Source organism: Marmota flaviventris, chromosome 9 (genome assembly GCF_047511675.1).
Source record: "Marmota flaviventris isolate mMarFla1 chromosome 9, mMarFla1.hap1, whole genome shotgun sequence".
Lineage (NCBI taxonomy): Eukaryota > Metazoa > Chordata > Mammalia > Rodentia > Sciuridae > Marmota > Marmota flaviventris.
In genome coordinates, this window is record NC_092506.1 from 109,628,075 (window position 1) to 109,655,665 (window position 27,591).

General features: G+C 44.8%; 1 protein-coding gene across 3 annotated transcripts in view; it reads left to right on the plus strand.

Moving 5' to 3' along the window:
- The window catches only part of Pknox2 (PBX/knotted 1 homeobox 2), a 266,622-nt gene that overhangs the window by 59,191 nt on the left and 179,840 nt on the right, over window positions 1-27,591 (plus strand). For all 3 annotated transcript variants that reach the window (XM_027945514.2, XM_071617192.1, XM_071617193.1), the window contains one exon: window positions 12,361-12,430. The gene's annotated coding sequence lies outside the window, so the exon portion shown is untranslated. The remainder of the gene's footprint in view (window positions 1-12,360; window positions 12,431-27,591) is intronic.

A 27,591-nucleotide genomic window follows, 5' to 3' on the forward strand; every position in this document is an offset into this window, starting at 1 on the left:
CAACCACCATTCTATTTTCTGTCTTTAGGAATTTGACTACTCTAGATAACTTGTGTACATGGAATCAAAGAATATTGTCCTTTTGTGACTGGTTTATTTCACTTAGCATAATGTCCTTGAACTTCATCCATGTTGGATGTGTCAGAATTTCTTTCCTTTTTCAGGCTGAATAATATTCCCATTGTGTTAACTTTCTGTCACCGAGATATAATACCAGAGAAAATCACCTTAATAAAGGAAAAGGTTAATTTTGGCTCATGGTTTCAGCACATGGTTGCTTTGTCATGCTGCTTTAGGATTGTGGCAGAGTACATCACAGCAGGAGCACATGGTAGAGATGTATTTACCTCACAGCAGCTGGGAAGCAAAGAGAGGAAAAGACCAATATCCCTTTCAGGGGTACTCCCCCAGTGACTTAACTTCCTCCCCCTAGGCCCCACCTCCTAAAAGTTCTACCACCTCCCAGTGGTGCCATGTGCTGTAACCAAGCCTTCAACACACAGGCCTTTGGGGGACATTGAGACCCACACCATAGCAAACACATTCTGCTTATCCATTTATCTGTCAACACACACTGGGGTTGCTCCCATCTTTTGGCTGTCGTGGTGAGTGTTGCTGGACGTGTAAGGGCATCTGAGTCTCTGTTTCCGATGTTTGGGGGCCCATGTCATATACCCAGAAGTGGAGACATGTTTTTAAGTTGTTTTAATTATTCTCTGCCCTACCTCAATTCTATTTTATTTTATTCTTCAACTAACGTCTTTTGGGCAACTGCTGATCTTACTGGGCCTGTGGCAAGTGCCACAAAGAGCACTTTCTCAGAGAACTCACAGGGCTTTCCTGACCCCACTACCTCAAATGCCCACCCTTCCCTCCTTGTCACTGCCATCTCCACATTCTGCTGCATTTTTCTTCTTTGTGTTTATCATCACCCGACACACTGTGTGTGTGTGTGTGTGTGTGTGTGTGTGTGTGTGTGTGTGTCTATTTGGGGGATTGCTGGGAATTGAACCCAGGGGCACTTTATCATTGAGCTACATCTCTGGTCCTTTTTATTATTATTTTGAGACAGGGTCTCACTAATTTGCTGAGTCTGGCTTCAAACTTGTGATCCTCCTGCTTCAATCTTTCATGTTGCTGAGATTACAGACATGTGCCACCAGGCCTGGCTATACTATATATATCTTTTTTCTTTCTATTTATAGTTTTTTTCTTCTCATTCGAATGTGAGCTCTCTGCTTTGTTTGTTGCTGTATTTCCTCTATCAGGCACAGTGTCTGCTATACATACGTAGGACACAATTATTAAGGGAACAAATGAGTGATTGCAACTGCACCTACTTGCAAGTCACTTATAATCTGCTGGGGAGATATGCATATTCTAACTATAGTATCAGGCAAAATATAGGAGCCCTTAGTGGTATAGATTTAAGTGCTATGAGAGAGCCCAGGATGGATGAACGGGAATTACCTCTGTGTACTGGGTAGGAAATGAAAAGGCCCGTGGAGTAGCATGATAGAGTAGCATGATGGTGATAGAAATTAATTAATTTTCCATCAGTCTCCCCACAGCTTCATGATATAATTTTGTTAACAATTTCCAGGTAAGGAAACTAGGTCTGAGAAGGATTAAGGATCTTGCCTAACTAAGGCCATACAGCTAGTAAGACTGCTTCTTTGAGTCAAACCTCCTTTTTTTTAAATCCATGTTTTAATTATATTAAATTTCTTTTCAAAAATCATAAAAGTGGCAGTGCTCACTGAAGCTAGTGAAAAAAGGCAAAGATCCACTAAAAACAAGAGCTTTGGTCAGCACCAATATGAACACCCTGGTCTGTACCCATCCACACTCTCTTGTGTTCACACAAACCCCTGCAAATCGATAAACCCTTTCTAGAGGCTTCTCTGTTTTTACAAAAATGGAATCACACTGCATAAATCACTCTGCTACTTAATTTTCTTTGGACATCATGGCCATCTCGGATAGTGAAGAATGTAGATCTGACTGGCTCTTTTTAACAGTTACATCTATCTACAATATGGTTGTACCACGTTATCCGTCCATTTCTGGGTTTTTTGCTTCTCTCCACTACAGACAATGTTGCATTACCATTATTTATCAATACTTTTCTTTCTTTAGGATATATTTTCAAGATGAAATTGCTCAATCCAAGTGTATGTGTATTTTTAATTGTAATCAATACTGCTTTACTATATTCCCAAAAGATAGTGGCATCAAATGTCATGCTTTTAATCACTGCAATTTCTAGGCGCAGGCTGCCCTCACTTCTTCCCTCCCTGATTTTCTGCAGAGCAGTGTCTTCAGGCTCATCCCAGATGCTTGCAGTCAGCCCCAGGACTTTCCCAGAAGGTTGAAGGAGACATTGCTCCTTCTCACGTGCCACCTGTGGGCCTGGATGTGGCTCTGTCCTTTCTTGTAGCCACTGAAAACTATCCATCAGGGGATCTGGATTTTAGTACCAAATTGTGCCACTAACTAACAGTTTGACATTGGCCAAGCCACATAACTTTTCTGTGCATTTGAAAAGGGGTTGACAGTCTGGTGCAACAGCCATTAGCCATATGTGGCAGTTGAGCACTTGAAATCCGGCTTGTGAGATTGGAGACCGAATTTTACATTTTAATTAATTAGAATTTATATTTAAAGAGCCACATGTGGCTAGTGGCTACCTTAGAGCACCATGCAGCTACAGAGACTGAGAATGGGATATGCAGAAGTATAGCATATAGAAAGTGCTTAGCTAGCCCAGAGTCTGGCACATAGTAAACACTCAATAAATACTTGCTATTATTAGGTATTCTGTGTCTTGCTTTCCAACCCACCACACCTGATGGCCCTCAATGACGCCCCACACTGGCTGTCCCTGAGTCACCTGGGGGAGGGAGGAAAGGTGTTACCGCGGTGATGCATGTCAGTAATGAGCCTTGCACTGAATGTTTCTGGTCTGCTACTTTCCCTGGAGGGTCATGTGAGCCAGAGTGGTATGTGGCCTGCTTTGCAAGTGATTAACATGGTGTAAGCAATCTGCATAGAGAGAAAAAACCCTCGGTTGGTATTCCATTATTCTATTAGAGTTTCAGAGCCGGGATTAAGTGGACATGATTTCTTCCTATGGGCCATTAATTTTGTTTTATTGCTGGTCTGATGGCCATTACCCTTTTTTGCCAATGCATTCCCCCATTAGGTTTGTACAATTAACAAAATATGTGCTGTTAGGGCTTTGATAGGAAGAGTGGGATGGAAATAAAGGGCGGGGATGCTGCCACAGAGGTGGGGGTGGGGAGAGGCTAGGCCCAGGGTGGGGACCTCCAGAATGAAGGTGTGGGGGGGTGCTGTGGGCATGTTCAGCACCTGCCTCAGGGCCACTGGCATTCCTGGAAAACTGCAGAAAGACCTTTTGGGCTCTGTTCCAGCCAGGAGTGTAGGAGGCGAGAGGACAGAATGCTCAGTGGGTCTAGGTGGGAGCGGTGCTGTGCTTCCTGGCTTTCCTGCTTCGGCTTCCAGCTGGGTACAGCACAGCTGAGGCCATCCTGTGCCACCCCCCACCCACTCCATGCTGCCACCTTGAACTGGAAGCTCCTCAGCCCGTGGTCGGGTTGGGGGAAGGGCAGCAGGGGGTAGAGTCAGACTCTAGGTGCCTGACCCTGTGAGAACTCAGAGGCAACACATGCCTTCTCTCTAGGGGACAAACCGGAGGACTTGTGCCTGTCAAAGAGGGTGGCAGATATCCAACGCCATCCAATGATCACCGGGGGAAATGCAGGGTTGGTATGGCTAAGTAACCTAAGTTTGGGTGAAAAGTTGGAAATCTGAGTTTTATTTTATTTTGGTGCTCTACCACTGAGCTACATCCCAGCCCCCCCCCCTTTTTTTTCATTTTGAGAGAGGGTCTCACCAAGTTGCCCAGGCTGGCCTTAAATTTGTGATCCTCCTGCCTCAGCCTCCTAATGACTGGGATTACAGGTGTGCATTGCCACACACAGCTGAATTTTTATTTAAAAAGTTTTTTTTCCATGTTTTTTTTTTTATTGGTAAATTTTGGTGTACATAACTGGCTGGATTTTTAAATGTGAAATTTTCCCAAACATTTAGATGTAGGCAGAATTTATTTAAAAAACACCAGATAGGCAAGAGTCAGCCTAGGGGTTGCCATTTGGCAGCCTCTGACAAGCAATAAGGAGTCTTAGAAGGGTTTTAAGGAGAGGTGGATATGATCTCATTTGTATTTCAGGAAGATCTCAGGGCAGGAGGTTGGGATGGGTGGTAGATGGGCAAGAGCAGGGAGAGGCTATGGGCCAGGAACACCCAACACATCTCTAGTTCCTTCTCCCAGGTAGAAAAATCATCAGGATTAAAACCATCAGTGTTAAGAGTCCTTTCAGGATTTCAGATTCATACTTAAATTTGTAGGTACAGACTCCAGGTCAGAGGTGGGGCTTGGGTAGGGCCTGGGGAGTGTGATTGAGGGACCTTTGGCAGGTTCTCTGCAACTGTGTGCCTGTGGCCCCGGAGGGTTGAGGATGGGTGAGGAATTAGAATTTATGCTTACCAGACTTAGAGGAAGACCATGTAGTGCCCTCCCAGCCAGTGGGTAAGAGACTCATACCCAAATATTTAGAGCCAGGTAATTATATCTTTATTCATTTACTCAGTTATATGTCAATTAGAGCCCACTGGTCAGGGACTTCAATGTCTAACTGATGGTCTCATTGAACAAGTAAAAGCAACTACAAAACGTCATCTGTGACAAGGGACTGCAGGTGGAGAAGTGTGTGACGTGGATGACGTGGTGGAGAGATGCAAGGCACCATGTTTGGAGAGACAGGGGTCTTGCAGACATTTCATTCTAGAATGGGCTGACTCAGAGTTTTCCGTTGAAGTTCTTTTTCCCCTTTGGAAAATTTGTCCCATGCCTATAGGGGGGCATCCAGGGAGCCTGTTGGTGCTCAAGGAGGGGTTGTCACAATTTGGTTTTCATCCCCAAGTTCTGGTTTGGGTTAAGAACAGGAAAGCTTGTCACATGCAGCAGATGAATGCCAAAGTCGTCAGTTTTCACTTGCCTCTTTTTCCCCATTCATCTGCTGAATTCACTGTCTTTCCTTTTCCCATCTCCCCTTCCTTCCCTTCATTTCCCTTTGTCTAATCCAACCAACTTCTATTCTTCCCTCCCCACCTGTTGTGTGATAGCATCTGCATATCAGAGGGAACATTTGAGCTTTGGGTTTTTGGGATTAGCTTATTTCACTGAGCATTATAGTTTTTAGATCCCTCCATTTACCAGCAGAAGTCTGAGTCATATTCCATTGTGTATATATACCACAATTTCTTTATCCATTCATCTATTGAAATATTGGTTCCATAGCTTGGCTATTGTGAATTGAGCTGCTATGAACTTTGATTTGGCCATGTCACTTTAGTATGCTGATTTTAAGTCCTTTAGGTATAAACCGTGGGAGTGGGATAACTGGGTCCAGTGGTGGTTCTGAGGAATCTCCATACTGCTTTCCAGAGTGGCACCAATTTGCAGTCCCACAAGCAATGTGTGAGTGTATCTCTTCCCCCACATCCTTGTCAACATTTATTATTACTTGTATTCTTTTTTTTTTTTTTTGTACTGGGAGTTGAATTCAGGGACACTCAACCACTGAGCCATATCTTGAACCTTATTTTGTATTTTATTTAGAGACAGGGTCTCACTGAGTTGCTTAGTGCCTCACTAAGTTGCTGAGGCTGGCTTTGAACTTGTGATCCTTCTGTCTCAGGCTCCCAAGCCACTGGGATTAGAGGCATGTGGCCATTGCACCTGCTGTTACTTGTGTTCTTGATAATTGCCATTCTGACTAGAATGAGATGAAATCTCAGTGTAGTTTTAATTTGCATTTCTCTAATTGCTAGACAGCCTTTATTTTATTTTATATTTTGTGGGGGGGATTGAACTCAGGGGCACTTGATTACTGAGCCACATCCCAGCCCTTTTTTTGTATTTATTTAGAGACAGAGAGGGTCTCAGTGAGACTGAGTTGCTTAGCACTTTGCTTTTGCTGAAGTTCACTTTGAACTCAAGATCCTTCTGCCTCATTCTCTGGAGCTGCTGGGATCACAGACATGTGCCACCACGCCTGGCTACAGCTTTTGTTTTATAACACAGAATAACAACAGTAAACCCATCAAGTCACTGATATGTTCCAGGCAATGCATTAAATGTTGTGCATCTATTATCTCATTTAAAGATGCTTCTAGTACCCCATCTTAGATATGAGAACATTGAGGATCATAGAGGTTAAGGTTATACAAATGATGGACTTCAGCTTGAACCCAGAGCTGTGTGACTCTAGCTTCTTTACTCTTAAGCCACAATGATATACTAAGCTGCCTTAGGAAGAGAAGCATTCCCTGTAGATAATCTGGATAACCTCAGACATACATAGATATCAGATGGAATTTTGTTTTGTGAATCATCTAGTAGTCTAACTCTATCCTTTTTAGATTGTTAAACTGAGGAACAGAGTAGTAAGGGTCCTTGTCCAATATCAAAGAATAAGTCAGTGACAGGGTATGAACCCACATCTATCTAGTGCTCTCTGTCTTAGACCATGGCTCGTGCATTTTACACCCAAGCTCTCCTCCCCCCTCTGACTTCTCTGGGTGTGTTTCATGGATGCACATACAACCACCTTGAGGGTGCTGAGTCAAGTTCTGCTGTACTGTCTTCTCTGGGAAGCTTTTTTCTATCCCTCTCTCATCCTTTCATCCAAACAAATATGATTATTTAACAACTCCCTCCTCATTTGTCTTTTCCTCAAACTCCTGTATGTCTACAAATGTGAATTGTTTGTCTCATTCATGTTTCCATCTTATCTTCATGGTGAACAAGATGGTGAACATCATGGTGAACATCATGGTGAACAAGTTTTAATTCTGGTTGCCTTATTGCATGACTAAAGTCCTTTGTCATGCTTGCCTGCCGGGATCAGAGTCTGTGAGCTTTAGAAAGCCCTAAAATGTGCACATGAGTGGTGCCCAGGCACCCACCAGTCAGTCCTGGGGAAACTTCTCCAACTGGTTCATGATGATGAATGATAGATAAAGACAGCGTGGTGAAGTAGCACGTGCACGTGTGTGTGTGAGAGAGAGAGAAATGGAGAAATACTGAGAGAGAAAAAATATGCTTTTTATGATTTTCTAGTTATTCAATTCAAAGGATGGACTTCTACTTCTCCTTCTCCCCCTTCCCCTCCCCTCTCCCCCCTCCTCCTCCTTCCTCTTTTTTTTTTTTTTTGTGGCACCAGGGATTGAACCTAAGGGTGCTCTGCCATTGAGACACATCTCCAGCATTTTTTATTTTTTATTTTGATACAGAGTCTCCCTAAGTTGCTTCGGGCCTCGCTAAGTTGCGGAGGCTGGCCTTGAACTTGTGATCCTCCTACCTCAGCCTCTCAAATTGCTGGGATTACAGACATGTGTCACCACACCTGGTAAAGGGATGGCTCTTCATTGTCATGTTTTTGTCCTCATTTTGGGGGTTGAAGAACTTTATGAATGATGATAAAAGAAGACACTATTAATGTTTTATCAAAATCTAACTTTTATCAACCCTATCCAACGTTGAATGCATTTTACTAATGACTGAAATCCAAATCTGGGAAATGATGCAATGAAGTAACTTCTTACCCAATGCAGGATTATCCTTCCCATATTGGAAGTTCACTACTTTTCCAGGAATCATGACTCAATTTTCAATGGTTCTTTTTTTTTTTTTTTCCCCTCCAGGGTTGGGGTTGGAACCAAGGACTCACACATGCCAGGGAAACTCTCTACCATTGAACCACATTCCCAGCCCATTTGATAATTCTTATTGCCAGAGTATTCCTTCTTCTGTTCAACTAAAGATTGGCCTTCTCTAAGGTCCACAGTTAGTCTCAATCTTACCTTTTAGAATATTGCAGTCCCTCATTCACATAGTTTCTTCAAATATTTGGAGAACTACCATGAGAAAGAGGGAACACATTGCTTTAGTCAATACTGTTAGGACCAATAGGTAATATTACAGAAGGACAAATGAAGATACCCCTGTAGTTACTTCTACCATGTTTTCTACCTCACAGCCTCCTAATAATGAAAGCAATAATAATAGCAGGCATTTAGTGAATGCTTATTCTGTGTGAGGTCCTCAGTATTATAAGCATCTTAGATTATATGAGGTCATTCAATGCTTACAACCACTCTAGTAAATTAAACTTTTTTCTTTTTATTCTGTGTGTGTGTTGCTGGAAATCGAACCGCGGGCCTATGCTCGCTAGGCAAGTGCTCTACCACTGAGCTACCAGCCCAGAAGTGCACTTTCATTAGGCCTATTTTACAGATGAAAAACTAAGGCACGGAGGAGTAAAGGAGCTTGTCCTTGGTCAAGATGGGACTTACAATATGATTCCAGATCTTACACTTTTAACCACTAGAATTTACACACAATTTAACAACTGGACAGCTTCTCCACCTCACTTTTCTACTCATTGCTCTCAAATATGTCAGAACTGCATGTAGAACTAATATGGGTTGACAAGTCCAAAGTGGGGGAGATCATCCATGCCCTCAGTTTGGACACTGTATTGCTATTAGTGCAACCCAAGGTCACATTTAATGAGATGCAGCAATTCCATATCCTGGGTTGCATTTAACTCAAATAACTCAGTTTTTTTTCCCCCTCAATCAGGCCAACCTTTTCTAGCATTATTTTTTTCCAGTACTGGGGATTGAACCCAGGAATGCTCTATCACTGAGTTACATACACAACTCTTTTTATTTATTTTTTAAAAAATTTTTAGACAGGTCTCACTAAATTACCCAGGCTGATCTTGAACTTAGAATCTTCCTCCTTCAACCTCCTGAATAGCTAGGGTTGTGGGTGTAGGCACCATGCCCATCTGCAATTTTTGAATACGAGAGGCAGGTTTGGTGTGTGTACACACACACACACACACACACACACACACACACGTCAAATCTTTTGCTATGATTTTGTGAAAAAGGTGGATTTGCATGTGGACATAGAATATAATTGGATGGGTATGAGTGAGATTGTGGACAATTGTTCCTTACTTTCAAAATTATTTCATTCGTGGTTGTCACGATATTATTATATAAGAAATTAAAAATGGTAAAGAAAAAAATGGACTTTTTAGTTTTGGTCCCTCCTTCAGCATGTTCAAAGCTTTTTGATTCTTGAATCCATCCCTCCAGCACAGGAGTTTCCCTTTTTGTGTCATGTGCAAATAGAAAGGCTGCCATATCTTCTTCCAAGATGCTGGTGTCTCAGGTGGACAGTCACAGAAGGTGGAGACAGGGCAAACAGCTCCATGTAATTTCACATAGAGGTTTGTGTACTGAGTGCATGCAGTGCTCAGTAGTAATAAGTGAGTGGTTGAGAATGACACAGTTGGAACCCATTGCCAACCCAGGGCTGGTTCTGAGGTGCTGGTTATAGATCCTGGTTGGAGCATTTCAATAGATATTTACTCAGAACATGACTCATGCTGGGCACTCTGCTAGGTTCTGGGGACATAATGATGCATAAGAAATGGCACTTTTCCTCAGTTACTCAAGTTGGTGGCCTGGCTTTGTCTGTGAGTTACCTCTATGAACAGAGAACCTTCATCATGCAGGCGTTAGTAAACAGATTCAGAGGAAGAGCTTTTGCTTGGAGGATATCATTATGGAAAAGAGTGACAATTTATTTCCAGGAGCACATTTCACTATATCTTATGTCTGAAACTTTATTTTGTGGGGGCCAAGATCTTGCTAAGTTCATCAGGTTGACCTCAAACTCTCAATCCTGCAGCCTCAATCTCCTGAGTAGCTGGGATTATGGGCATGCACCACTAAGCTGGAATCCCATACCTAAATCTTCTCATTGAAATTCCACCTTCTTCCAAGATCTCTCTCTCTTGTCTTATTTAAAGGAGAAATACTAAAGGGTGCAGGTGAGGGGCACTACATCTTACAGTTTCCTTATGGAAAAACCTCAAGTAATTCTAGGACCTCATAGCCCAGACTGATTTCTCTGGCTTGATGCTTGGAGTCCTGGATTCTCTGGCCATTCTTTCTTAACTGGGATTATTTCTTTCTCTGCTATATTTCAGATATACCAATCTCTGTGCTGTCACGGGGCCTCCATGCTTTCCCCACTTGCCTTTGCTCAGGTTGCTCCCCTTCTTTGTCATGTCCTCTGTGTCAGTTAGTTTTTTGTTACCATAGTAAAATACCTGAGACAATCGACTTATAAAAAGAAAGGTTTATTTTGGCCCCAAGTTTCGGAAGTTCCACTTTATGGTTGGTTGGCCCCTTTGCTTTGGGCCTATGGTAAGGCAGAACACCATGGTGGGAGTGCATGGTGGAACAACACCACTCACCTGATGACAGGGCAGCAGAAGACAAGGAGAAAGAAACCACAGTCCCACAATATCTTCAAGGACTTCCAGTGACCTAAAAACCTCCCACTAGTCCTCATCTCTTAGAGCTTCTACACCTCACATAGTCCCACATTGGAAACCAAGCCTTTAACACACGGGCCGTTGGTTTGCAGGGGCAGTCAACATTCAAACTCTCTCTACCAGCAACCCTCTGCCTCCCTTTCTCCAGCCAAGTCCTCCTACCCCAGTCTTCCAAGGTCCCACTTAAATTCTACTTCCCCATAAAAATTCTCTTAATGGCTTCAATTCCCACCAACTTCATTTCTCTATGGAGAGAGAAAGAGACAATTGTCTCTATCGTGCAGTTTAGCACAGCTTCTATTTTTTTTTAAAAGAGATTCCTTTATTTTTTTTAAATGGGCCTTTATTTTGATCATTTATTTATATGCGGTGCTGAGAATCAAACCCAGTGCCTCACACATGTCAGGCAAGGGCTCTACTGCTGAACCACAGCCCAGCCCCGACAGCTTCTATTTTTATAATTTATGTTTTGGTACAGGGGATCTAACCCACGGATACCTTACCACTGAGCATCTTTACCTTTACCACTTTACCTTTTGTCCTTTTAAATTTTCTTTTACTTTGAGACAGGGTGTCACTAAGTTGCTGAAGGGTCTAAGTTTCTGAGGCTGACCTTGAATGTGTAATCATCCTCTTCAACCTCCCAACCCACTGGGATTATAGGCTTGTGCCACTGCATCCATCCTAGCTCAACTTTTTTTTTTTTTTAAAGAGAGAGAGAGAGAGAGAATCTTTTTTGTAGATGGACACAACATAATGCCTTTATTTTTTTTAATGTGGTGCTGAGAATCGAATCCGCAGGTCCCGCCTGTGCTAGGCGAGTGCTCTACCGCTGAGCCACAATCCCAGCCCCAAGCACAACTTTTTAATAGTGATGTCTGGTCTGGTATTGTTTCAGATGGATAATCTTATTTCCCCAGTGATGTGACAGCAATGTTTTTCTAGTAGGACCTATAGATTTTATTCCTAGCAAGTGTAGATCATGGAGCAGATACCTATTAACCAGTACTTTTTTTTTAATTATTGTTTTTTTTTTTTAAGAGAGAGAGAGAGAGAGAGAGAGAGAGAGAGAGAGAGAGAGAGAATTTTAATTTTTTAGTTTTCGGCCGACACAACATCTTTGTTTGTATGTGGTGCTGAGGATCGAACCCGGGCCGCACACATGCCAGGCGAGCGCGCTACTGCTTGAGCCACATCCCCAGCCTTTTAATTATTGTTTTATCCCAAGAAGAGAATTAAAAGTAGTCAGGGTTTTGATTTTTCCATATTGTTCCCATAATTCTTTGCCATGCACATTTGCCTTCCCACCCACCTGGACTCTTCATTTTACCTGAAAGTTCCTCCTGCCACCAGGCTTTCATTTTCCCACCATAAATAACAGGATCATAACAGGATCAGTTTCGTCATTTGTTTGCTCTGTGCAGCATTTCCTGTCTAGGTTGTGTGATTTTGAGGGACCCCTCAGCTCTGTCCCCCTGGATAGGATCTTTAATCAGTTGAGAAGCTCCAGTAATGACTATTGCCTTGGACAGCTTGGGGTACTCAACAGCTCTGAACCCTCTTTTCTCTGGGATTTCTTTAGGGCAAGGAGAGAAACTCAAAAGAAATTGAGGCACCGAGCACCCAGAGGAGGGTATGATCCAGTTTCTCTGTTTTGGTTAGCTCTTAAAACCATAATCCTTTTGCACCAGGAGTCCTTTGCCAGAAAACTTTACCACTCAGCGCTGTAGGAGAGTTGCCAGCTCCAGATTTGCTCTTGAGCAGATCCACCTCTGGGTCAACCCCATCCCCTCTTGCTCTCACCCCAGCAGAATCTCATACAGTCTATAAAGATGTTTTCTTTTATTGGCAGGTGAAGTCTGGAGCAGGACCCTGAAGCTCTCTGTCCTCCATGCTGCTCACTAGAAAAGGGGCTCTGAACTGTAAGTAACTTTGATTGGCATTTTCCATGCTGACTCAATAAGGTTATGGGTTCAAGACCAGCCCTGGACCTGATCTTTAACAGCCACGCATTGTGCAAGAGAAACACTCAACAATGAGCTAGTCAGAATGTAAAATACAGTGGAGTTCTAATTAGATTATGTCTGAATGTGACAAAGAAGCCCTGTAATATGACATGCTATTTAATTAGACTGTATTGATTGGGCATTAAGGTGGACTTGATGTGTTACGTGTGTCATGAGAGCTGGGGAAGGAAGCTCTTGAGTTTTTTGTAAGGCCAAGCCAGACCTCAGCCACTACTGCCTATAGGCTGAGTTTGCAGGGTCAGCAAAAGGAGGAAGAGGTAACATCAGTCTCCAAACTGGACCAAGTTCATAACCCAGACTTGCTTTTGCATCTGGTTATTTCTGGGGAGGTGTGAAGGAGGATAAAGGAAATAATACTGAGCATTTCCCTTTCATCTTCCAATAAGAGCTCCACTGCAGACAGGCTTATGGGTCCCCCCCCACTTGGCAAGAATTTGCTCACCTGTAGGGCCTGGCCACTTTCCAGCCTTCTTAGTGGAGTCCTTTTTGGTAACCCAGCTAGAAGTGATTTTTCCTCTTCTGACATTCTGCAGCATTCACCATTGCTCACTCCTTTGGACAGCATTTTACTGTGTTCTCTCCAGCAAGGCTGTGAGCTCTAAGAGGGTGAAGTCTGGAATCCCACTTTGTGTGCACACTGCACCCTCAACCTGGTTGCCACTTGGTGACCATCAGTTGTGTGGCTGGGTTGTCCAGGGCAGGCATGGCTCTTCCACCCTGCTTCCAGGACTACCTGCGACTAAGCTGCTGCTGCTGCTGTGACTTTGATAGTACATTGGCTTCCAACCAGTCCATGGAATTATAAATGATTAACCGTTATCAGCGCACATCTTCACCTCTGTGTAAAAATAGATTGACTGTAATGAGTATTTGAATAAATCATAAGAATGGCCGCCCTGTGATCGGCTAACATCCTGCCGATGACTGCCTGGTGAGTGAGCAGGGCGCCGGCCTCCCGCCTAATGGCCTGCAATTCAGTGCTGGTCGCCTCTGTGATTGACGGGCCTGGGCTCCCAAGGCACCTCCTCTGCAGCCCAGGCTCTGGAGTGGTCGGCTCCCCAGGCCGAGGGGGTAGGGAAGGGTGCCTCCCTCCATCCTGTTCCAGGAAAGCCTGCCTAGAGATGGAGCTGGAGGTGGGTGGGGGAGCCAGAGTAGGAGATAATGACCTTTGTGAGAATCGATGTCTCCTCGCACCGGAGGTTAGAGGGACCTCATAAGTCAAGTCAAGTATGAGGAGCAAGCTGAGCGTGAACCTTTATGGGAGCTGAGAGTGGGGGGAGGGGGATTGGTCTGCACCTTCCCTCCCTGTCTTGGAGGGCAGCTGAGCACCTCAGCACTGGGTCACCCACACCCAGAGAAAGCTCCTTCACAGGGACACTCTTGGACCTGCAGTGAGGAACCAGGAAAAGCAGGTTTCTTCAGAGCTCTGAAATGGGGAGGATTCAAATGATTTTTCAGGCAGTAACTTGCCAAAGCCACATGGGTGTTGAGGATGCTGCCTTTTGGAGGGGGAGTAAGAAGGGGAGAGGAGGCGGGCACAGAGCTACGGGCACCAGGTGAGGAGGACGTGTTTCAAAGTCTGTAGATTTAGAGAAGACCAGTGAGGGCTGGGTTTGATTGGGAAATAGCAAACATTCCAATTTAATTCCAGTACTGTCACAGTTACTAGGCTGCGTAACAAACCATCCCCAAATACACAGTAGCTGCAAGACGTTTATTCCGTGAGCAGGGAATGTTAGATGGGGACTGGTCACCTCCAGCTCATTTCTGTTGCACCAGGCCTCAGATTTCAGCTGGGGCAACTCAAAAGCTGGGTGCTGGAAGCATCCAAACACTCATTCACTCATCATTGTCATTCTGAGCTTTGATACCAGCCATTGGCTAAGGCCTTAGCTAGCCAGACCCATGTGACCTTTCCCTGTGGCCTGGGCTTCCTGACATTATGGTTGCCTGATTCCCAAGAGAAGCCTCCTGAGAAAGAGCAGAAGCCAGGCAGAAACTCTTTTGCCTTTTATGACCTACTCCCTGAAGTCAAGCAGCACCACCCACATTGCATCCTCTCAAATCCTCTGATGGGGATAGGTGCAAGGGTCATCTAGGTTTAAGAGAAGGAACAGGGCTGGGGTGGGGGCTCAGTGGCTGAGAGCTTGCATAGAGCACAGTGAGGCACTGGGTTTGATCCTCAGCACCACATAAAAAATAAATAAATAAAATGCAGTTATTATGTCTATCTACAACTGAAAATATATATATAAAAGAGAAGGTACATAAACCCTTTATCGTCACTACCACCTCTCAAAGGAGCATCAACATCATGCTGAATAGGGCAAGAGGGATAGGAGATATATATATTTGTTCCTCCATATCTGCAGGAAATTGGTTCCAGCACCCCCTGTTGATACCAAAATCTGGGGATGCTCAAGTCCTTTTATAAAATGGTGGGTGTAGTACTTGTATATAACCCATGCACATCTTCCTGAATAACTTTAAATCATCTCTAGATTACTTCTAAAACCTAATGCAATGTAAATGCTAGTAAATAGTTGTTAGGCTGTATTGTATAGGGCACAGCGACAAGGAATAAAACTGTATATGTTCAGTATAGTGGCAATTTCCCCCCAAATATTTTCAATTCATGGTTGGTTGAATCCCTGGATATGGAATCCATGGATACTGAGGACCAATTACGTGTTGCAGCCATCTTTGGAAACTAGAGTCTACTACAACTAGTATTTGTCAAGTATCTGCTAGCAGTCTGGTACAACTTGCCTTATCTATTTCCCAGTAAAAGTGAAAAGGACTTCCTGGGAAGTGATGTGCTCCCTCTTGCATGATGATGGGTAAGCTGGGCATGATGGCAAATGCCTATAATTTTAGCTACTCAGGTGGCTGATGTAGGATAGCAAGTTTGAGGACAGCATAGGCAATTTAGGAAGACCATGTCTTAAAATAAAAAACAAAGTAGATTGGGGATGTAGCCTAACATGCACAATCTCCAGCACCACAAAAGGAGGTGGGGATTGCTTTAGATAAATCAAATTCCCCTTTGACTCTGCACGTCTGAGTTTAAAGGGCCTCTCAAAGTCAAGCTAGGCTTTCAGGGTTGGGGATGTGGTGAGGCTAGGAGGTCCTTCAATGGGTAGAAACCTCTATCTGCCAGTCTATCACAGCGAGAGCATATCTGGTTTGCAACCCACAGCTTGAAGAGTCAGGTCTGGAGGGGTCTTAGACCTGTGACCCAGGACTCCACAAACCTTGACACTTGGTTTGCATCCACACTCCCCCCATCTCTATTGCCATGGCTTTCCAAGCTGGGGTGGGTTTCAACCACAGATCAGGGTTTAAAAGGCTATAAGGGGCTCATTGGACAAGGGAAATTCTTTGGTTTCCCTTGCTTCCTGGCCCCTCAAGCCTTCTGTTTTTCTTCCTTTCCCTCTACCACACCCTCTGACCTGGGGAGACTGTGTCTTTAAGGAACCAAGCTCCCTTTCTTTGTCCATGCTTCTGAAGCAGATGCAGCTATATTTTGGAGGAGAATCTGAGTGCTGTGGCTGCCTTGTTTTGACTTAAGGAGATGTAAACAAAACCAAAGAGGTCAAAGAGTGGAAACAGAACCAGTCCATCTTCCCAGGAGGCTGAGATCTGAGAATGGCTAATGCCAGAGGGAAGGGGCAGGAAAGAGAGGGGTAAGGGGACTTGGATTAGACGAAAAGTCACTGGGGTTTGGAAGGAGAGTTTTGGTTCTTCTACATCAGGTCAATGTTAACATTAGGAGGCAGCACTTCTAGGCACTTACTACATAAAAAGCTGGATGCTAAGCTCTTGGGCTGTGTTTTTTCATTGGACCCTAATTTATGGGTTCCTGTTATTATCTCTGTATTGCACAAATGAAGAGAAGCCTCAGAGAACAAGAGAAGTACCCTAGGAAACAACAGTGAGTTTGTAACAGAGTTGAAATCCAACTTAGAACTCTGTTCTCAAGACTTGTAGCCCTCATTATTTTTTCAGTGCACACTGTATGCATTGATTGAAATGTCATACTGAATTTCATTAATATGTATAATTAATGTTAATAAAAAATAAAAATAACTAAATTCTAAAAAACAGATTTTTAAAAAAGGAGCTTCAGTTTACTCTTCTGTCAAATGGGGATGTCTGCTGGGCGTGGTGGCGCATGCTTGTGATTCCAGCAGTTCAGGAGGATGAGGCAGGAAGATCGCAAATTCAAAGCCAGCATCAGCAACTTAACAAAGCCCTAAACAACTTAGTAAGACCCTGTCTTATAATGGGGATGTGGCTCAGGGGTTAAGGACCCTGAGTTCAATCCCCAGTGCAAAAAAAAAAAGAAAAGAAAAATGTATGTCTGATGGTATCATCCTCAATGGCTGAGATTCTGGGAACTTGCTTAGAAACATCTAAAGTAGGCCCTCTTTATGGAAATGAAATTATGGAATCATTTCCTGTTCTTTCCCGTTTCATGAAACTTAGGTCAGGAAACTAATGTTTAATTTGGGCAGGTGAAGGAAACAGATAAAAACATGAAGGTCATTTCAATTTTCAAGGCTCCAGCTTTGGGGGGAAATGTTGGGTATGATGTCCAAAGCTTGGGTTTGAATCCCAGTCTCATGACTTAACACCTTTGTGATTTTGAGCATTTTACTTTGGTCTCCAGATTCCTCATCTCTAGAAAAGAGATGAGATTGTATACATATTTTAGGACTGCTGTGGGGACTCAATGAAACCCAGCATGTGAATCATTCTTGGCACATAGTAGGTACTTAATAATGGTTGAACCATTCACCCAGGAAATAAATAAATAACGGAATTAGAAAGAAAGATTATTTCTTTTAATTGCTTTTGACAGCAATGGTCAAGAATGTTGCCTTTAACTGTACTCTCCATAAAAGTTCACTCATAAACTATTGATATTTTAATAATACGCATTAGCATCTTGCCCTTTGACAAATGAATATTGAATGAGCAATAAAGAGGCAAAAGAATAGCCAGGTGCACTGGTTTGGAGGAGCTGGAGTTTTAGGTAGTTGTCCAAGGAAATACCAACTTTTCCAGAGGTCTTGAGACTCACCCCTCTCCCTAGTCAATCCTAGAAACAGCTCTTAAAAGGAACTCAGAATCCAGTCAGCCTGGCCTAGTCTAAGCAGGATTTTTCCTTTAGCTTGGCTAAAGGGTACTTGGAAGTGGAGAAAACAGGTCATTAAGGAGTAGAGGTTTAAACCCCCATGTGCAATACATTGGACCTCCCATCATTTTTGTTGAAAGGTACAGGTTTTGCCTTTACGTACTCTCCCCCACTCTGAAAATTTAAAGTCTACAGACAGTTGGACAATATGCCCACAGAAATGAGGCAAGACTCTAGGAAAAAACAGAGCAGTTACACCCCCTCTTTCGCCTTGCACCACTAGTTCTTACTGGGAGGCTGTGCTTTGCAGGGATATGCTCAGGTTTCTAAGATAGAATTCCCTGCCTATTCTAGCATCTACCTCAGCTCTCCGCCACAGCCTCCAATGTCTCATAGCCTCTGTCTGGGCTGGGAGTCCTTGAGTGTACAGAGAGCGGTGACAGGGGCTCTTCGTGGGTCCAGCTTAATTGGTGTGATTTAATGGTGTTTCTGGCGGATTCAGATTTATACGGCTTTCTGAGCTGCAAATCTGCTTTCTAAATGTAGAATTTTTTGTGGAGTGGTAAAAAATAATGGCTGTTCTGTGATTCCTGCCTCCCGAGCTAGGAGATTGCAATTTACATTATGCAAATAGACATTATGCAATCAAGGCACTTTAGCGGGAATCTGGCAGCGAAGAGGCCGCTGATGAGATGCCGAGGTCTGCAGCCTTAACTGGAGGGGCCCCGGAAGAGTGGAGATGAAGTGGGGAGGAGGTGGGCCAGGCAGGGGAGGAGGCCAAGAGTCTGTTCCCCTGGCCCAAGGAGGCAGAGTGGAGCCTGCCTGGAGATGAACCCATCCTGGGAGCTGCCAAAGCGACTCTCTCAATTAATGGCTTTGTTTAATCATACCCCCTGTCCAGAAGAGTATTGTCTTACGGATAATTTCGTTTGCCTAACGAGATTTTGCTAATTAAATCTCCTTTCAGTTGGTGTGACTATGCCTGCAGGAGAGGGGCCTATTTGGAGCCTTCTCCATAAACCTTTCTGGAGAGGGGCTTGGAAGAAGGGTGGGGGGAGGGGAGAGAAGAGACAGAAAAGGAGGAGAAGCTCTCCTGCTGTGAACCACTTTGAGCAGGGTTTGGAAAAGACAGGGTGCTAGCCACCCAACCTACTCACTTTTCCCCTGTCCGTTGAAACACAGAGGGTTGGTCACAAATCTTTGTCCAGTGAAAGGGATTTCCCTCTTTTCTCTTCCTCCTTGGCTCCTGGAATTTCCATCAATTTTCTAAATGCTTTCAAATCCTCAGAGAGAGCTATGAGGCTTGGAAGGAGATTGCAAAGGGTTTCCAAGCACTATTTCCAGCAGCTCTGGCTGTGGGGGGTTAGTGGTACTGGTGGGACCCTTACCCTTGCCTTCAAAGTTAGCCAGCCAGTCTGGCTCTTCAGAGAGGAAAAATTGCTCTGAAATTGGTCATTTCTCCAGGGGTAATTAATTGCACAAATCCAAGAGGAAACTCAGATTTATTTGTTATCAGAGCTAGCCAAAGAGCCCCCTACATGCAGAGGAGCCCAGCTCCGTGCCTGCAACAGCTGGAGCTAAATTAACACTGTGTAAGTAGTAGTCTCCCCTTATCCACTACTTTGTTTTTTGTGGTTTCAGTTACTCATAGTCAACCATAGTCCAAAAATGCTAAATGGAAAATTCTAGAAATAAACAATTCCTAAGTTTCAAATAACTTACTATAGTATATGGAAATATACTGTAATTAAAGTTATAATTGTTCTATTTTATTATTAGTTCTTATTAGATTATTATAATCTCTTACTGTGCCTATTATAAATTAAACTTTATACTAGGCATGTATGTATAGGAAAAAAAAATTTATATATTGTGTTTGGTACTGTTTGAGGCTTTAGGCATCCACTTGGAATCTATTTCCTGCAGATAAGGAAGGACTACTTTATGTGACTGTGTCACTTCCATGCTGGAATACCCGTGTCTCTGTACTATTGACAGGCTGAAAGTCAATTGCCTTGGCCCACCTGACCATGGGCTGCATAGTTCAACTCTGATCTTTTTTTCCAGTGTCTCTACTGCTCTTCCACTGCTTGCTGCACCTTCCTCCCTGTCCACTGGGACACAGAAGCACACTCCTGCACCTGAGACTCAAGCAGGCTGGATTATGCAATTTCCCCTGTGAACTCCGTATACTTTGTGTCTGTGTGTGCCTGGTACTGGGGATTAAATTAAGGGCTGATCTACCTCTGAGCTACATCCCCAGCCTTCTGTATACTTTTATGCCTTTGCATGTGCTTCTTCTCTGCCTAGAATATCCTTGATCTGGGTAGACCCTGCTCCTCCTGTCATATCTCCTCTCTGGCTGTCTCCTTCGGGTATTCCTGCTTTTCCCACCCTGCACTGCTGTCTGTACTTCTTTCTGCTGTAGACCATCAAAGGACTTCAAACTGATATCCAAGTCAAGGGCTGAATCTCAATCTTTTCTTAATCCCACTATCCAGAATCATGGCTGGCTGTATCAGGTACTGTAGGTACATGCAAGGGTTAAGTGAAAGGATGGATGGATGAGCCCAGGAGAAAAGAGTGTAGTAACCGAGAGATGCTCTCTAATGAGGTCCCCAGCTTGGGATGGATAATGGTGGAGGTTCAGGAACTGAATCCTATTGAGGTCATGCAGGGTCACCTGCCTTTCTGTCACGTTTACTTCCCAGTTGGAAAGATGCTTTGTCCGTCCCCTTCTGTATGCTGGCCTTGCTATGCCAATATCTCATTTCACACATGTTCACGTGGACCCTATGAGGTGAGGTGGGTATTATTTTAGCAGAAGAAACTGAGAGTCATCAGTCTTCATCAGAGGGTGAAGCATTGTTGGTCTGGTCTGTGACTGGGCCCATGGGGTCCTCAAGGATCTACCCAGGTGAAAGCTCCTGTTTCCCCTTCCCCATCTACCCACCCGCCCCTTTACTCGTCCATTCTGGCTGGATCACCAGCCACCCTGGAAGGTGGATTCCTTTATTCACCATGACTTCAGGACCCACCCATGAGCTGGGCTGCCTATGTGTGCCTGTGGGTGTGTGCTGGGGCCAGAGGGAAGCATAGGACTCAGGGGTGGCCTCCAGCTGCTCATACTGGGTTATTCAGACAGTTGATGGCAGCGAGATGTCAGGAATGGAGGAGAGTCTGAGTTCTACGCTGGGAAGGGGCAGCCCAGGAGAAATGGCTCAGATCTTCATGTGGCTTTGTGTCTTTCACGAGATTTAGTGCTCCACTTGTCATCTTTTGGTCCAGGGTTGTCTGTCTCTGGCTGCTCTGCATCTGGGCTTAGGATCATCCCAATATCCCAAACATGCTTTGCTCTAAGTCTATGTTTCTAGGTATACCACAGATGCTCATACTCATGAAATGCACCACCAAAAGGCTGAACGATGTGTACTTTGGTGTCAGACAGGCTGGGTTCGAGCCCTGGTTCTGTTGTGTACTCAGCAGAGATGTTGGGATTTAATTTTCTCATCTTGAAAGCAAGAATAATCATGCTCCCTGTTTCATCTTTCTGGAAGGGTTGTGGTGGAGGATTATAAGAGATATGTGAAAGTGTTTTATAAACTATAAAGCACTGCACAAGTATAAGAGGTTATTATTATAATGGTTATTACACTTGAAGTGATCATTGTGTTTGAAAATTAGGGATTCTGTTTTCAGGAATATAAAATCATCCAGGCCTGATCTGAACTCTGAGACTTACAGAGCAATCATTATAGGAGCTGATTCTAGATTTGCCCGACTATGGAAACTTGCAGGGACGGGAGCCTTGGCCCAGAGAGCCCTGCCCTCTCCTCTTCCCTGCTTGACTGTCACTGGGGTGGGAGAAGTGGCTCATCTTCATTTATGCCACCTGTCCCTCTCTTGAGTGGACATGGGACCATGTGAGTAGTCTCTCCTGAGTCTCATTCATTGCTTGGGCTTCCAAGCAGCATTATCTTTGCATATGCTGTTCCCTCTGCCAGGAGTACCTTTCCCCCTTTCTCTACTGGTCTTGGCATGACCTCTCATGCCAAGCTGCTGCCCTGTCTCCAGGCTCCCAGGTTGCCAAGTTACCTTCCTCCAGGAACTGATCACAGCTAAATGCCTGCGACTATTCATTCCTGCCTCCCTTACCACAGTGTGTACTGCTAGGGCAGGTACTAGGGACTTTGGTCCCATACAGGTGGGTGACTGGCCTCAGCTAGCCAAGCAGAGGTCTCTAGGTTGTACCTCTGTCCTGTGGCTGGGGAGCAGCTGTGAGTTGCTGACCCCTAGAGGTGAGCAGCTGCCCACCTGAGGAGGCAGATGCTGCCTACCCCATCCCTGGCCCTCCAGATTCTACCTCTCCGGGGTGGGCCCCAGCTGGTAGAGGATCTGCTGGAAGCCCACCCAGGGGCCTACCTTCCTTGCCTTCCCCTTTGGTTTCAGGCATCATGTCTCCTGCCTACTCTCAGCCTCCCCTCTCCCCTCCCACTCCCAGCCCCAGGCAGCCTCAGCAAAGTGCCAGGGGGCTGGGAGGCTTTTCATTACCGAATGCACTGAACCTATTTGTGAGTGTTTTGCAAAGTGTTTAATCCAAGGTGTTCCCTCAATTAAATTAGTGCAAACATCTGTGTCCCACATCCACCTCCATTTGCATTCTGTGCCATTTATTACAGCGGGAAATTGGAAGGCACCTTAGGAATACTTAGGACCGAATTAGGCTAGGTTGGAGTGGGTGTCTGGGGGAGGGTGGGGTGCCTGTGGGGTTGGCCCACAAGGCAGTTCCACCTCTAGACTGAGACTAGCGAGGAGCCACTTTCTGGTGTAGGAGACCGTGAGGATAAGTGGGGGACAGTGTCTGGGCTCAGGACCACCTGGTCTTATGGGAGATGTTGGGTAGGTTTTTCATCAATGCCCCTGATTCCCACCTGGGGCCAAGTGCCTGCAGAGGCAAGAGGAATTCACTGTCATTGTTTTATAACTTTAAACCCAATTTAAAAAGCCAAAAGTGTATCACACTCAAATGACCTACCTGAATCTCTCCCTGGGGGAGCCCTTGTCTGCTGGAAGGTGGGATCTTTCCATCAGGAAACTGTTCAGCCTTGGTGACTGGCTGAGCAGGGGTGGCAGCTTTTCATCCTTATGTAGTTTCCGTGACTGTCAAGTACTTTAGGAGTCCTACTATTGTACTAACTTTGGAGGGATGGATTAAAAATAGTTTGTGTGTGTGACATACATTGTGCTGTAACTCTTCCACCAGCCCTCTGAAACAGGACAGGATTAATCAAGGAGCTGGGGCTCAGAAAAGCAAAGCCATGTGTTTATGGGCCCACAGCTAGAAAGTGGAGCAGGTGGTATTTGGACCCAGGTATGCATGACTCCAAAGACTTGTGCTTTCTATTGCCCTGGGGATGTCTCTCTCTCTCCAATGACACATTTGGGATTGGCTTTGAATCAGGACCCTTGCTGCCTCACCAGAAACCCTGACCTCCATCCCTAGCTGGATTGTGTAGAGCCTGCCTTCTCTTAGTATGGCTTAGCCTAGATCCTGGCAGCTGTGATGGCCAGGCTCAGCCTGCAGCCAACACAGCAGAGGGGAGAAAACAAAAACAAAAACAAAAACAAAACTCTGGCTTTTGAGGACTGGGGCAGGGAAAAAAGGAAAAGAAGTTTGGGAAATGAAGAAGAGGTTCATGGGTTGCTGAAGGTACTTTGGAGGTCACTGCATTTCTCAGTACCCAATAGGGAAACTGCAACTTGGAAGAGGTGGTGACTTAGAGTGCCCATCAGTGGAGGCCAAACTAGAGCCTGGGTCTCCTAGCTCCTGGAAGGGGCACAATATCGGAGCCTGGATGGTCTCAGAGGGTTACTAGAGTGGCTGTTGCTTTTCGAGGTTGGAGCAGGGAACTGGGGTGGGAAGGGGAATGTCAGGTTGCTATGGACTCACTGACTAAGGATGCTTCTGATCTTCCCTTAACACAGAACCTTCAAGGTCCTAGAGGGCAGCTTCCATCTCCAGGCTTGACTCCTGAGCCCCCATACTCTGGGGGCAGGGTCCTCATCAGTCCCTGGGATTTCATCTACAGATATCTAGAAGGGTTCACAGGACCCAGGTTGGGCACTTCCTGTTGGCACATGTGCCACCTTCCCCAGTTTTTCGTGCATCTGGAGGAAGAGTCAGAGGAAGAACAATGAATTCAAACTCAAATCCCCTCTCTCTGACTTCCCCCTTTCAACAGATATGACCCTGTCTTAGCCTTAGTATTCCCATCTGTTAAAGAGTGATAATAATCTCATCTCAGAATTGTTGAGAAGTTAAAAGAAATGATAGGCATGCTTGGGTTAGGGATGCAGGACATCCATATGAATTCTCCTGTTTTTTTTTTTTTTTTTTCATGCTTCTGTCCCCCTTCCCCTCTTAGAATGTGGCTTTGATCCAGGGTACTGGGGGTGAGGGTGGGCCACCCCTGTTTCAGATCTCCTTTCTCTCTTTCCTCTCCTCTCCTTCTCTCTCTCATTAAAAGATTTTAAAAATGCATCTCAGCATGTGGCAATGCCAAGGGCTTTCTAGGAAGGAACTGCTTATCCCAGGCTTTACTTCTACAATCAAAATGCATTTATTAAGCACTGACTGTATGTAGTACCCACTGCTTGGCCCAATGGGGTCAGCCTGAGAGTCACCACCCACCTGCTCTGCCCTGCCCCAGGGCCTCTTCTCTCCTCTGGGGACCATGATACTTCCTGCTTTCTTTGGAATTGCCAGATCCCAGGACCATCTGCCTTACCTAACAAGATTTTGGGCTTCTGCACCCTTTTGTGCCTCTCCACTTACACCCATGAGAATCTCTCTACCTAGAATGCTTTCCCTACCCCATTTAGCTGGTTAGAACTCAGTGTCCAGGTGATGAGAAGGTCTGGGCCACGGTTTACCTTCCTTGAGTGTCCAGTGCACACTGGGTATCCTGTGAGTATGTCTTTACTAGTGATGCTTTAGCTGCAGGAACGGGTTCTAGAGGCAAAAACACAAAATGCTTAGAGCCTGCAAGGGTCTGGCGTCATCTCTTCTGTCCCTCCTGCAGAGAAGGCACATCACGCTCTGTCCCTCCCCAGCAGTGGAGAGCTTGCTCAGTTATTAGAATGCCTTCCTCTCTCATTAGCCTTTGGCACTCAATAAATGCTTGCTTTGTTGAATGACTTCAGCAGCCTCCTTCACCACTGGCATGTTTGGCTGTCAGAAGAGCAGCCTTGGTCTCTAGTTTCCTAGGTACTCATTTTAAGAGCCCTTCCCTGCCTCTTTTGTCTGCTATTCTATTAAGTAAGTGCTCGCTCTCTCCTGCCCAGCCTCAGCATATGGGACCTTCAGAGGGAGGCAGGACAGGCACAGGAGAGTGACTCTTAATGTATTGCCCCCTGTATCTTTGCCAAGGACATTTCCTTTTCCTGAAGTCTTTCTGCATGGCCAAATCTTGCCCATCCTCACTACCTCCCATGATACCTCCTCTGTAAAGTATTCCTAGATCCTTTGGGAGAAAGCAGTTTCTCCCTCCCACAGCTCCTGGCTTGAACCTCCTGGCTGTAACTACTGTCACCTGTATCCCAGGCTTTGTCCTTCCCACCGAATTGTGTTGGTTCAGGGTCCATGGCTTCTGTTGCCCTTGCTCCACCTTGTGTGGCACCTGACACATTCTGATGGATGATACACATATGCTGAATTAACAGGAGGGCTACTCCCAGTTTATTTGAGAGGGAGGCATTTGGCTTTCTCTCCCATCTTCAGCTTTGAGTTTTCGGTCCCCAGATTCTAGGACCTAGAGGCACATTTGTCACCAGTTGCTGGAAACTGGATGCTGTGGCCAGCAGAAGAAAAACAGGTGTTAAATTCACTTGAATACTAAGCAGACTGGAATTACTTCTTCATGCAGGCCTGTCAGGTCCCAGGATACTAGTACTGTGCATGCAAGTCTCCAAAAACCCAGTAAGCAAAAAGGGCCATTGGAATAAGAAAATAATTCAACATTATTTATTTGTGTTTTAAAAAAAATCTCATTCTATCCAGACTTCTATTTTTGAATGTGTTCTGTAAGACACATCATATTTAGCATATCTAATAATATGTGTATATGTGCATCCATGTCCATTATATATATATTTGTGTTTATCTTGAGGGTGTTTTAAAATTTGTTACTGATAGAGTTGTAAAAACTGCTGAGAACCATGGACTTAGGTCACTGGGCTACCCTGTAAGTGGTGGGACTAGTATATATTTGCTAAGTGTTGCTGAAAAATGCCTCCGAGAATGGCCTCACCTGGTGTCTAAAGCTTCACAACCTGAATCTTATTAGATAGCAGATTCCTTAAGAAAAGAAACTTTGGGATCTACTCCCCTGTGAATCTTTTGGTGCCTGGCATTTAGCAGGCACTCACAGATAAGTGTGGTTGGAATGATACAATTTGAATTAAGACTAGCAGAGAATCTTCTAAAATTTTAAAATTTGATTTTGGTTGAATCCTCCATTGTTTACTTCCAAACACTATACTTGATGAGTTTACTAGAGAACCATCATGTAGCAAATGTTAAGTTTGTGCCTGCTATGTACCAGGTTCTAGCAAGGTTCTAGGGTGACAAATTCAAGGTCCCTGATCTCAGGTTACTTACATTCTTTTTTTTTTTTTCCCCAAAAAACAAACAAGAAATTTTCCTAATGCAAATTTTTAAACAGAAAAAAAAAAGCAAAACCAAAAACAAAACAAACAGCATATCATGAACTGCATGTGTGCACTACCTAGCTTCAGCAACTCTCAGCATTCCCCTACTCAATGGGGTCATTTGGAAATGAATCCCAGGTCTCATATCATTTCCTCTGCAAATGCTGCAGCACTCACAGCCTTTTAGGAAGCTACAGACCTCTCAGCAAATGCAGTTATGTTGTAGGGACTATGCTAGATCCCAATGGGCCTGGCCAGGACCCAGAGCAAGCCAGGAGGGTCAGCACTCTCTGGAGAAAGAAGAGATGGATCAGGAATGACTTTTATCAATGGTGCTTAGGCTGGGTTTCTGAGCTTAACTTCTAGGCTCCTGTGTTGAAATTTCAGAACCAAAGCGGGAACCCATCAGATAAGGAGTGAACATGAGAGGAAGACAGACTGACAGAATAAGCCGGGTTCGTGCCAAGACGAGAAAACTGAGGCCCAGAAAGCAGGGGCCTCTTGCCCATGGTTGCACTTCCAAGGCTTGGCAGTGGCAAACCAGGCTTGGACCTAGGCTCCTCCCCCTCCCTCCTCTGGCATATGGGAGAACCCCAGCTGTGCTAGGCTGGGCCTGCCTTTTTCATACATCCAGATTTCTGCGGCCAAGAATAGCACACCCTGAGCCCCTAATAGGCTCTGGGCTGTGGGCACCCCCTTCACCTTCCAGCAGCTTCCAGGAGGGGGCTGGCAGCCTGCAGCCCCCCAAATCATGGTCGGTGGCATGTGACTTCTTCTTTCTTCCTGTACGAGTTGAGCACTTGCCACCCTGCTGTCTGTTTTTCCTTGCTAAGGTTCAGTTCTAATTATGTTGATTTTCTTCATCCCACCCCCTCCTGGAAGCTTATTAGGTTGAATATTTTTATTTATTATCATTTCGCCCAACTCCTGCCAGCATTTCCAATTACTCTCCCCGCTTCCTTGTAATTGTCTTTCTGTAATGGCTCTGAAACAATTGCGCTAAATGAGGTGTCTCCTGCAAGATGAGAGTCTCACTTCATTAAAGGCTAATGTATTCTCAGCTCCAGCTCTGTGGGGCTAGCTTGGAAGGAAGACATTTAAACAGCTTCTTTTATTTTATAGGGAGCAACTTTTCAGCGACGAAGATGTCTGTGGGGTATATGTGTATGTGTGTGTGATGCCTGGATTTTAATTTAAAGAAAAGTTT